Source organism: Triticum dicoccoides, chromosome 4A, assembly GCF_002162155.2.
Source record: "Triticum dicoccoides isolate Atlit2015 ecotype Zavitan chromosome 4A, WEW_v2.0, whole genome shotgun sequence".
In the NCBI taxonomy this organism is placed as follows: Eukaryota; Viridiplantae; Streptophyta; class Magnoliopsida; order Poales; family Poaceae; genus Triticum; species Triticum dicoccoides.
In genome coordinates, this window is record NC_041386.1 from 6,264,644 (window position 1) to 6,275,998 (window position 11,355).

Below are 11,355 nucleotides of genomic sequence, written 5' to 3' on the forward strand. Positions count from 1 at the left end.
TTCCACGACTATCACTACCGCTTAGTAATAAAGTAAAGCATTACATCGCGATTGCATTGCATACAATAAAGCGACAACCATATGGCTCCTGCCAGTTGCCGATAACTCGGTTACAAAACATGATCATCTCATACAATAAAATTTAGCATCATGCTTTGACCATATCACATCACAACATGCCCTGCAAAAACAAGTTAGACGTCCTCTACTTTGTTGTTGCAAGTTTTACGTGGCTGCTATGGGCTTAAGCAAGAACCAATCTCACCTACGCATCAAAACCACAACGATAGTTTGTCAAATAGACTCCGTTTTAACCTTCGCAAGGACCGGGCGTAGCCATACTTGGTTCAACTAAAGTTGGAGAGACAGTCGCCCGCAAGCCACCTGTGTGCAAAGCACGTCGGGGGAACCGGTCTCGCGTAAGCGTACGAGTAAGGTTGGTCCGGGTCGTCTCGTGCAACAATGCCGCCGAACCAAAGTATGACATGCTGGTAGGCAGTATGACTTATATCGCCCACAACTCACTTGTGTTCTACTCGTGCATATTACATCAACATAAATAACCTAGGCTCGGATGCCACTGTTGGGTTTCGTAGTAATTTCAAAAAATTTCCTATGCACACGCAAGATCATGTGATGCATAGCAACGAGAGGGGAGAGTGTTGTCTACGTACCCAACGCAGACCGACTGCGGAAGCGCTGACACGACGTAGAGGAAGTAGTCGTACGTCTTCACGATCCAACCGATCAAGCACCGAAACTATGGCACCTCCGAGTTCGAGCACACGTTCAACTCGATGACAATCCCCGGACTCCGATCCAGCAAAGTGTCGGGGAAGAGTTCCGTCAGCACGACGGCGTGGTGACGATCTTGATGAACTACAGCAGCAGGGCTTCGCCTAAACTCTGCTATAGTATTATCGAGGAATATGGTGGCAGGGGGCACCGCACACGGCTAAGGAATAGATCACGTGGATCAACTTGTGTGTCTAGAGGTGCCCCCTGCCTCCGTATATAAAGGAGCCAAGGGGGAGGGGTGCGGCCAGCCCTATGGAGGCGCATGAGGAGTCCTACTCCTACCGGGAGTAGGACTCCCCCCCCCAATCCTATTCCAAATAGGATTCCCAAGGGGGAAAGAGAGAGAGAGAGGTGGCCGGCCACCTCTCCTAGTCCTAGTTGGACTAGGGGAGGGGGGAGGCGCGCAGCCCACCATGGGCAGCCCCTTTCACTTTTCCACTAAAGCCCAATAAGGCCCATATGGCTCCCGGGGGGTTCCGGTAACCTCCCGGTAATCCGGTAAAATCCCGATTTCACCCGGAACACTTCCGATATCCAAATATAGGCTTCCAATATATCAATCTTTACGTCTCGACCATTTCGAGACTCCTCGTCATGTCTGTGATCACATCCGGGACTCCGAACAACCTTCGGTACATCAAAATGCATAAACTCATAATATCACTGTCATCGTAACCTTAAGCGTGCGGACCCTACGGGTTCGAGAACGATGTAGACATGACCGAGACACGTCTCCGGTAAATAACCAATAGCGGAACCTGGATGCCCATAATGGCTCCTACATATTCTACGAAGATCTCTATCGGTCAGACCGTATAACAACATACGTTGTTCCCTTTGTCATCGGTATGTTACTTGCCCGAGATTCGATCGTCGGTATCCAATACCTAGTTCAATCTCGTTACCGGCAAGTCTCTTTACTCGTTCCGTAATACATCATATCACAACTAACATATTAGTTGTAATACTTGCAAGGCTTATGTGATGTGCATTACCGAGAGGGCCCAGAGATACCTCTCCGACAATCGGAGTGACAAATCCTAATCTCGAAATACGCCAACCCAACATGTACCTTTGGAGACACCTGTAGTACTCCTTTATAATCACCCAGTTAAATTGTGACGTTTGGTAGTACCCAAAGTGTTCCTCCGGTAAACGGGAGTTGCATAATCTCATAGTTATAGGAACATGTATAAGTTATGAAGAAAGCAATAGCAACATACTAAACGATCGGGTGCTAAGCTAATGGAATGGGTCATGTCAATCAAATCATTCAACTAATGATGTGATCCCGTTAATCAAATAACAACTCCTTTGTCTATGGTTAGGAAACATAACCATCTTTGATTAACGAGCTAGTCAAGTAGAGGCATACTAGTGACACTCTGTTTGTCTATGTATTCACACATGTATTATGTTTCCGGTTAATACAATTCTAGCATGAATAATAAACATTTATCATGATATAAGGAAATAAATAATAACTTTATTATTGCCTCTAGGGCATATTTCCTTCACTCGGATATTGCTATATATGCATCGGTTTTGAATTGTGTCTTCGGTCAATAGTTGGGTTGCCCGGCTCCTGCACTTGCTTCCTACGTTCCGCTTTGTTCAGCTAGGCGTGCAAAGCGAGAACCACTGCGGTTGTGCTTCCAGCTCACACGGTTAAGCACCTCAGTGGAGAAAGCCGAAAACTAACTGTCACAATAAGCGTAAACTGGTCAGCGATCCGATGACTGTGTTAAATGACGGGCCACTCATAACAATGGCCGAAGTGTTTACGGCTTGACCTTGTCTGTCGCCGAACACTACCGGGGCTATTAACTGGCCTCCCAAACTAAATCCTCGATATTTTTCTCTTACATTAGAGCTGAGGTTTCATGATCATGCTTAGCATGACAACCCAAAGAAAGAAACCGATAGCGGGACTATTTTCTTTGGAAGACATTTCTTATGTTAAACCGTAATATAACATATCTCTCTGCTTACCTTTGTTTATAAAACCGTATGGCCAGATTGCCTTGTTTGTCGTAAATCTTTGCCCTCATAAAGGCTTTATAAAGTAGGACAAACACTCATCGGCTACTGGCCGAGGAGGTGGAAGTCGATGATCGGTCAACAAAGTTTTGTACAATGCGGATCCGAGCATTAATGACGTAAAGTACTTGGATACATAGAGTCATTACACATAATTTGTGATTTTACTATGGATATTTATCCTTAATTCGGCCACCCGTGCCCGCATTAAGGCTCGGGGGCTACTGGGCTCTGGGCTTATTATTTACAAATGTTAAAAGGGCACATCGATCCCCTGATCTAGTGTTGCCACCTGACCAGTGTCTCGGGGGCTACTGCATTACCTATCCAATGTAGAAAATTTAAAGTGCAATACAGTTTCCGAGGAGATTTTGATCCTTAGGTTGGTCGGCCGCACCCAACCTGAGTCTCGAGGACTGAGCACGCCGCTTTTTGTGTCCCGAAAAGTATCCTGCTGAGCTAGGACTTGATCCTCAGGCCGATTTTACAAATCAACCTGAGTCTCAGCGGCTACTGGGATCAGCGGTCTTACGTCATCCTTCAGGTGCATCTCGGGTTTTAAACCGACACACACCTTGAGGGCTATTGGCCATATATCTCGGCAGAGAATAAATTGCAATAATAAAAAATATTGACAAAAAATCGGCCCACAGTCGGGGTGGTGCACCACCTCGGAAGCAGTCCAGCATAAAGCTCGGGCGCTAGTGGCTGGCTCCATAGAGGGCATTTCCGGCATTAAGCTCGGCTAAACTCCTTCAACTTTTTTGAACCAAGGTGATATGACACCTCGGATATAGTCCGGCGTTGGAGCTGGGACACTGTCCGACGTTGGAGCTCAGATATAGTCCAGCATTGGAGCTCGGATACAGTCCGGCGTTGGAGCTTGGACAAAGTCCGGCGTTGGAGCTCGGATACATTCCGGCGTTGGAGCTCGGAAGCGGTCCGGCATTGGTGCTCGTCCGCAAAAGATACCTCGAATGCAGTCCGGCGTTAGAGCTCGGACGCAAGAGGACACTGCCTCCCGGGAACAACTTCAAACCCGAGGTGTGGCATAAAAATAACAAGGCATTGATAACGGCCGGAAACTTAAAGGGGCTCCTCGGATACCCGACGTGTAAACTCGCCGAATGCATTTCGGCGATCCTCAAGATCGAAGATGAGAAGATTTGTTGAACCAGTTTTCAAGACCGTCAACCGAAGATGAAGGACAGTTCGGAAGAATCGAGGAGCGTCCCTAACTTGAAGACCAGTTCAGGGGGCTACTGACGGTGTCCTGGACTAGGGGGTACTCATCACATCGTCTCCCCATCAGTTGGATTGGGCCGAGGACCCCCATGGTCGTATACTCATGGGCCAGTTCGGACAGCTGCCGCATACAAGGAAGATTCCACAAGACTTGGCGATCAAGACAAAGACTCCTCCCCACCGGCGTATTCGGCTAGGACTCTTGTTATCCTAGGCCTCTGGTGCATTATATAAACCGAGGCCAGGCTAGTCGATAGATATATACAACAATCATACCATAGGCTAGCTTCTAGAGTTTAGCCTCTACGATCTCGTGGTAGGTCAACTCTTGTAACACTCATATCATCAATATCAATCAAGCAGGACGTAGGGTATTACCTCCATCAAGAGGGCCCGAACCTGGGTAAACATCGTGTCCCCTCCCTTCTGTTACCATCGATCCTAGATGCACAGTTCGGGACCCCCTACCCAAGATCCGCCGGTTTTGACACTGACAGAGGATATTTCAGTCTAGCTTACCCATGTCAGTTATCCAAATATCTGAAAGGCGCTCTAGGTAATCATACTTCTGCTTTGCTACTATATGTTTTGGGTAGAGGAGTATAGACAGCTTTTCCTGTTAATTTAGGATAAGGTTTAGGATAAGGTTTTGTATCTCTTCCCAATTGGAAAATCAAGAAGAAATTGAGTGTGATTGGTTGATCGGTGGCCATTTTTATAACAGGCAGATATTCTGAATTGATATGATATGATATGTTGCATTCTCTGGGTTTGGGCGTCTACCTCTTCTGTTTTGTCATAAGATCCTAGTTACTATGAGTGTTTACAAATTCTAAGGGGCCTCTGCATGTCGTACCATTTTTTTTGCCAAATTATACAAACAAAGAACACTACAAATACTGCAGACAATGCCGTTTTGTTGTGAAATCCTTGTTTACGACAATTATGAGCGCTTTAGAATTTAACAGTCCTCTACATGTCTTATCATGGCAGCTTCTGCTGGGTCACGGAGTTAAAGAATACTACAAATGCTGCATACATGGCAACAGTAAGTATCACAACTCATTTACTTTAAGAGCAGTGTTATCACATAATTTTCTTTGTTCTATGCTATGTATGGGTCAGATCTCCGTGAAACTAAGCACCTGAGGCCAGTTTGTTTACTCATTTTATTCTTAGAATTACTCTGTGAAAGCTATAGGATTCTGGTGTGGATGTCGCATACAGTGGCGAGCTGCAGGCTAGAATTGAATTTACATGCTTTTTCCTATGCCAGTCGTACATTACAATCTTGGGCTATATTGCAGACAAACGAGGCAAATAGGCTGGTGCTTATGCAAGGGCAGCAGCTGATGGAGCAAATTGCAATGGAGGTCTTCAATGCTGTGAAAGGATGGTGGCCGACTGCTCCATGACTCCGGGGAATGTCTGCCAGCGTAGTTCTGATTCTGTAGTTTATCCCTTTTTGTCAGATCTGTTGTGTACTTGATTACATTTCTTTTCTGCTGAACCTGTTGTATCTGGTGTTGGTTTCTATTAACAACAATCGCAGGGCCCCCCTCTTTTCTTCAGAAAAGAAAAGCTATTTCCGAGCTAAATTATGTTTATAAGAATGCCAGCATCACTGGTGTCTAAATTCAGAGACCAAATATACATCCATCGTTGAACAGAATCCAAGTGCCCATGTCATATGAATTACATGACATGGAAATGATCTTAAATGACTGCACGCATATATACATTATCAGAGTTTTACCTCGACTAGCTACAAGGGGGGCCAGAATTTTCGACGGGGCCGTCGGTAGGGTGAGTGTTGATGTGGGCTTCGTCGCGTGCCGCCAACAACAAGGTTTCCAGCTTCCACGGGAGGTATCGACCGCGACATGGTGCTGAAGGGCGGTTGCAGCACAGGAGACCGTCGCGGTGGAGGCTGAAACTGGCCGCGGTCGTTCAGCGGCAGTGGATGCACCATCTGCCCGAAGCCGGCTGTGTTAAACACAGGATGTGGCTGCTGGGTGTTGTTCACTGCATATATACCACAATCAACAAAAGCATAGTTAGTACCAGGAGTTGAGTATCGCAACCACTGAACTGCATGTACTAGTGGATTTTATGATGGTAAGAAATGCTTTGAAGTTCACAGTCTTTAGACAATATGTCACTCTCTCCTTAATCACAACTTATGAGAAGAGTTCTGCTCTGTTTCACCAACTTCATACGCCTCTGCATGCTTCCTTTTTTCTTTCATGTTTTCCCTTGTAAATATAAAATAGATGTACTTTCTAAAGATGCAGCTTATGACTAAACTCTCAGTTTAATGTTACTTGAGTTCTATCAAATTTGCTAATTGTTTTAAGACAGGTATGCAAATAAGAAACACAACTGCATCACAAGCTTCACCTATGCTAGTACCTGATCCTGATGAGATGCAACTGGGAAATTGTGGCCAGTTAGGCTGGTACGTTGGTTGCTGCTGCAATGCAACAAGGAGTGGGTGCTGGTAGCTGCCATAGCCTGGGTCTGCGAAACTACCATATTCATGATGGCTTCCATTGTAAACAATCTGGTGCAAAGGCACATTCACATCTTCAGAGTTGCTTGCTTGTACTATAACCTGGGGCAAAGCTGCATTTACGAGGCAAATAAAAAGCTGTTAAATTCATGAAAAATCATTGTAGCGGTCATCATGAATGAGTTTCAGAAAATAAAACAAGCAAGCAACTTGAATTGCACATTCAAGCACAAGTTAGCCAACATCCCTTTACCTACGTCTACGTATATATCGAGCCACTCGAAAGATAGCGAAAAGAAAAGAAGGCAACACCATCAGGGTTTAACCATTAACATTAGTGGTTTGCTTTGTTAAAAATGATCAACCACTCTCGCCTCACCACCCCACACCCCAAGGTCCTATTTTTATTCTTCTAAGAAACATGAATAATATCTTTATTCATACCAGATCACCACAAATGCACCAGTAACCATTGTTCTAAACAACGCCTAATGCAGCTTGGTCAGTAATTACCTGGAGTGACACTCAGATGACCTGACAACACACAAGCTAGTCATGATGTCGAACAACGGGACATGGTGCCATTGTTTTCAGTGTCTTGTTTCTCATGTCAATTGAGATCCTCTGCGCTTTGTCGACATCCAACCTCACCTTGGAATTCATGTGGACAACATCGTCACCATGGATGCTCAGGGTGGGGAAAGATGGTAATAAGTTCATTATCGTCGAGTTTCCAACGATGTCGTCCCCCAGCTGAGCCAACAAAGCTGAATGGTGTGGGTTCTCGACGAGTATATCATCGACATGAACATCCCTCTCCTTGCGCCAACCACTGTCGGAAAGCACTCTATTCCATATGGCCGCCCTCCAACCAACTAGCTTATGTGGCCAACGCTTCTTGGCTGGATCATCTGGTGGCGGTCTCACAAAGCACCATTCATCATATGTTCTATCTGGATCACATGGCGCGACGCTTTCTTCAACCGCATCAGGTATTTGAAAATGTTTGATCTCGATAAGCTTGAGCAATCCATCGATGCAAGTGACATCCCGAAACATCCGTGCGCATCGGGCCAGGAAGTGGGATGAACCACTGCGGCACATATTGATCATTAGAGAGCACATCGCACACCATTATACCCTTCCAAAGATCGACCCAGCCCAGCATGCTTCCTCCAAGTAGGATCACCTTGTGCGACGCCATGGGCCAATGCTCATCAAGTGGTGGTCTCTCCAAATTAGCCAGCTTCATGGTCCAACCGTTCGACACGGACGAGTACAAGTGCAGTTCATATCCCGAGTTATGGCTCGGGCACAGACCAGCCAGCATGTATTCCCCATTGTTACATCAGTAAATGCCGAGATCATATGGCAGGAGGTAACTACGACCGGGTACCGGAGGAATCCGGGAGAGCGCCGGCTTTCCTGGAATGGCCTGATAAATGTAGTACTCACTGGTGGACCAGTTCATTGGCAGGTGCAGGAGGAGGAACTGCTTCTCGGAGCGGATAACATGTGGCTCGTCGGCGAAGTCGGCATCCTGGAGGCCGGGGCAGTGGATGCAAAACATAGGAGAGGGCTGGCAGGCGGGCGAAGCAGATGGAGAGCTGGATGGCGTGGCCTTTACTTGTCTCAGCTTTAGCCGTGGTGAAGTTCTGGCGGTCGGCGAAGTAAACCCTCGTGTCCAGGAGGATCTAGGCGGGGAGGCCATTGGCGGCGTCCAACTCCGGCGTGGCGGGCGGATGCAAGCAGGCGGCAATTCTGGAGTTGGATATAAATTTAATCATCGTTTGTTCTTGCTGGATTCTGTGAGTCTTACGGGGATCGAGTGGGAGAGAGATTGAACCGGATTTGGGGACAACTAGGTCCTACGTTCGCTAGATGTTTGTGTTTAGCGACAAAGTCGGAGGTGGCATGTAGAGGCCGAGGCGGGGAGAGCGCCGGCGGCCGGCGACGCGGAAGGAGACGACCGGATCAGGAGACTATCGACGCGGGAGCAACGGAAAGAGTTCACCAGCGTCGGTTTTTTTTGGGCAACCGCCGTGGAGTTTTTCCTTTTTTGAGGGATGTGTAGTTTTTGATTTTGAAACCGACGTGGGGGTTTCTATTTGCGAGGAAGAAGGGCCTTCTCCTTTTCATATTCGGCTTAGCAAACTGAAGCCGAAACTAAAGCCGGCCCAGCCTGCCGAAGCAAATACTTGGCGCGCGCATTTGTTTTCGTGCGTTTCAGCCTGCCGAAACTAGTAAACGGCACGTGCCATGCACGTATATGAGATAGTTATAAACACATATAGTAAGTGGTGTAATTTTAAGTATCACCATTTGAACTATCATGGGTAGTCACGCAACTTGTCAATTAGTTAAGGACTGGCTTAACCAATGAACGTTCGCGGGTAGCACGACAACTGCGAACGGTTTGCTTAGCAATTATGTTGGCCGATGATTGCAAGTCTAGTTAGCAAGTATGGCAAATCCGGCTCAACTTAGTTCTTTTTACCAGGATTTGTTGTGCTCACAAACTACATTTCCTCGAGACAATGCAAATTGTCATAGAAAACGTCTGATTTAACATCGGCTTCCAACGAACTTCAGCTAAATAGTACCATCATTATTTAATCATTTATTATAAAGGTGGTAGAAGTCATGTAATTTTTTTCCGACCAGTGGTGGTCTTTTCATATGTTAATACTTTGAACTACACAAATAACTTCTAATAAAATTGGTGACATGTGCCTTTCCATTTCAAAATAATAATAACTATAAACATATAATCAATTTGATAGTGTATGCGTGTAATATTGATTTTACACAATGTAGAATACCAAGAAAAGAATACACTTAATCCTCAATCATTTATCTTAATAAATTTTAATGCGTTCTGAATTGATCTACTATTGTACATGTTGACTATAAAATAGACTATAGATGACATGGCACTGGTTTATAGCCAGCAGCTGGCTATACTATTTACCATGCTCTTAATAATCTACCTGGCCTACTGCTGCATGCATTATGGTCTGCTAGAAATTTCTAGATAGTGTTGGGAGCATCGCGTGTGCATCCTGCCGATTTTACCTGAGTGGCGTGCTGACAGCACAGGGAAGGAGCGCCCCGCAAATCCCTGCAATGTGAAACGTCAGATTGACATATATATCCAATGGTCCATATGCAGCCACGTAGTCATGTAGACCAACCCATTAAATCTGAGCTGTCCAATTGGGAAGATCCAACGGTCCATATGACTTGCTACTGGTACACTATATAGGAGTATAGAAATGTTCAAGTGATGCCAAGCTTTTTTTTCTTTTGAAAATCCCTTCCCATATTTTTTTTGGGGAAACTTCTGATCTATTCATCTTCAATCGTACAATGAATACCAGAAATAATAAAAAATAATATCCAGATCCATAGACCACCTAGCGACGACTACAAGCACTTAAGCGAGCTGAAGGCACGCCGCCGTCATCGCCCCTTCATCGCCGGAGTCGGGCACAACTTGTTATAGTAGACAGTCGGGAAGCCGTCGTGCTAAGGCCCCATATATAGGACCAACGCATCAGAATAGCAACCGCCGCTGATGAAGAATAACGTAGATCGAAAGGATCCAAACCGAAGACACGAATGTAGACGAACAACGACGAGATCCGAGCAAATCCATCAAAGATAGATCCGCCGGAGACACACCTTCACACGCCCACTAGCGATGCTAGACGCACTGCCAAAACGGAGGTTAGGCGTTATTCCATCTTCAGGGAGCCGCCGTCGTCTCGCCTTTCTGGGCAGGACACAAACCCTAACAAAACAAGAAGAAACGACTAAAAACAGAGCCCTCCCGCCGGCCCTTAACAGGATCCACGGCGCCTCCGATGGCCCTAGGGCCACCGGAGACGAGGCGGACCTGCGGCGGTGCCGGCAAGAGGTAGGAACCCTAGCTTTTGTTTTGGAGGAGACGGTGGTTGCAAGAATATCTAGATTTGATCCGACCTTTCCCACATACTAAATAATTAGAATGTTCTTACAATCGTTCATCGCTGAATTCGCCAGGCATGGTGGGACACTATTACAAAGCACAGGTCAAACATATTGTCAAAACTAAACTTCCCTCTCATGTGCCACCAATCACCATATTAGCCTGCCGATTTATCTCAATAATGTTCGCGTATTTGAAAATGTTCGGGTGATGCCAAGCATTTCTCAAAGTACCTTTGTCATGCTTTTTTTGTGATGGCATAAAGTTGAAGACATAACCACTTCCACAGTTATGCAATCTTTTTTATCTTTTATAGATTATAGTGAGTCAAATCTGTCTAGATTCTAGGGAGGGGCGATGATGGTGGCGTCTTCGGCTCGTTTCAGTGCTTATAGTCGTTACTAGATGGTCCATAGATCTGGATGTAATTTTTACTGTTTCGACTATTCATTGTACTATCATGATTGACGATGAATAGATTGAAACTTTTCTCGCAAAAAAGAGAGACCATAGTGATGCAAATCTCTCTATGATTTTTCATCTCACGAAGAGTAGTTGGCGAATAGTGGTCTGCTCCGTCTGATGTACACTACTATCGTCTACCGTCCGTCTATCTAAATTGGCCAATGATTATAGGCTAATAAAACCAAGAGCGATATACAACCATGATAATCACAACCATAAAATAATTATTCATCAATCCATGATTCATTGCAAGAATTACATACAGACAGTTATAATACGTTGGGAAGTTCATGTGATCAAACAACGAAAAATAAAGAGAGAGAGA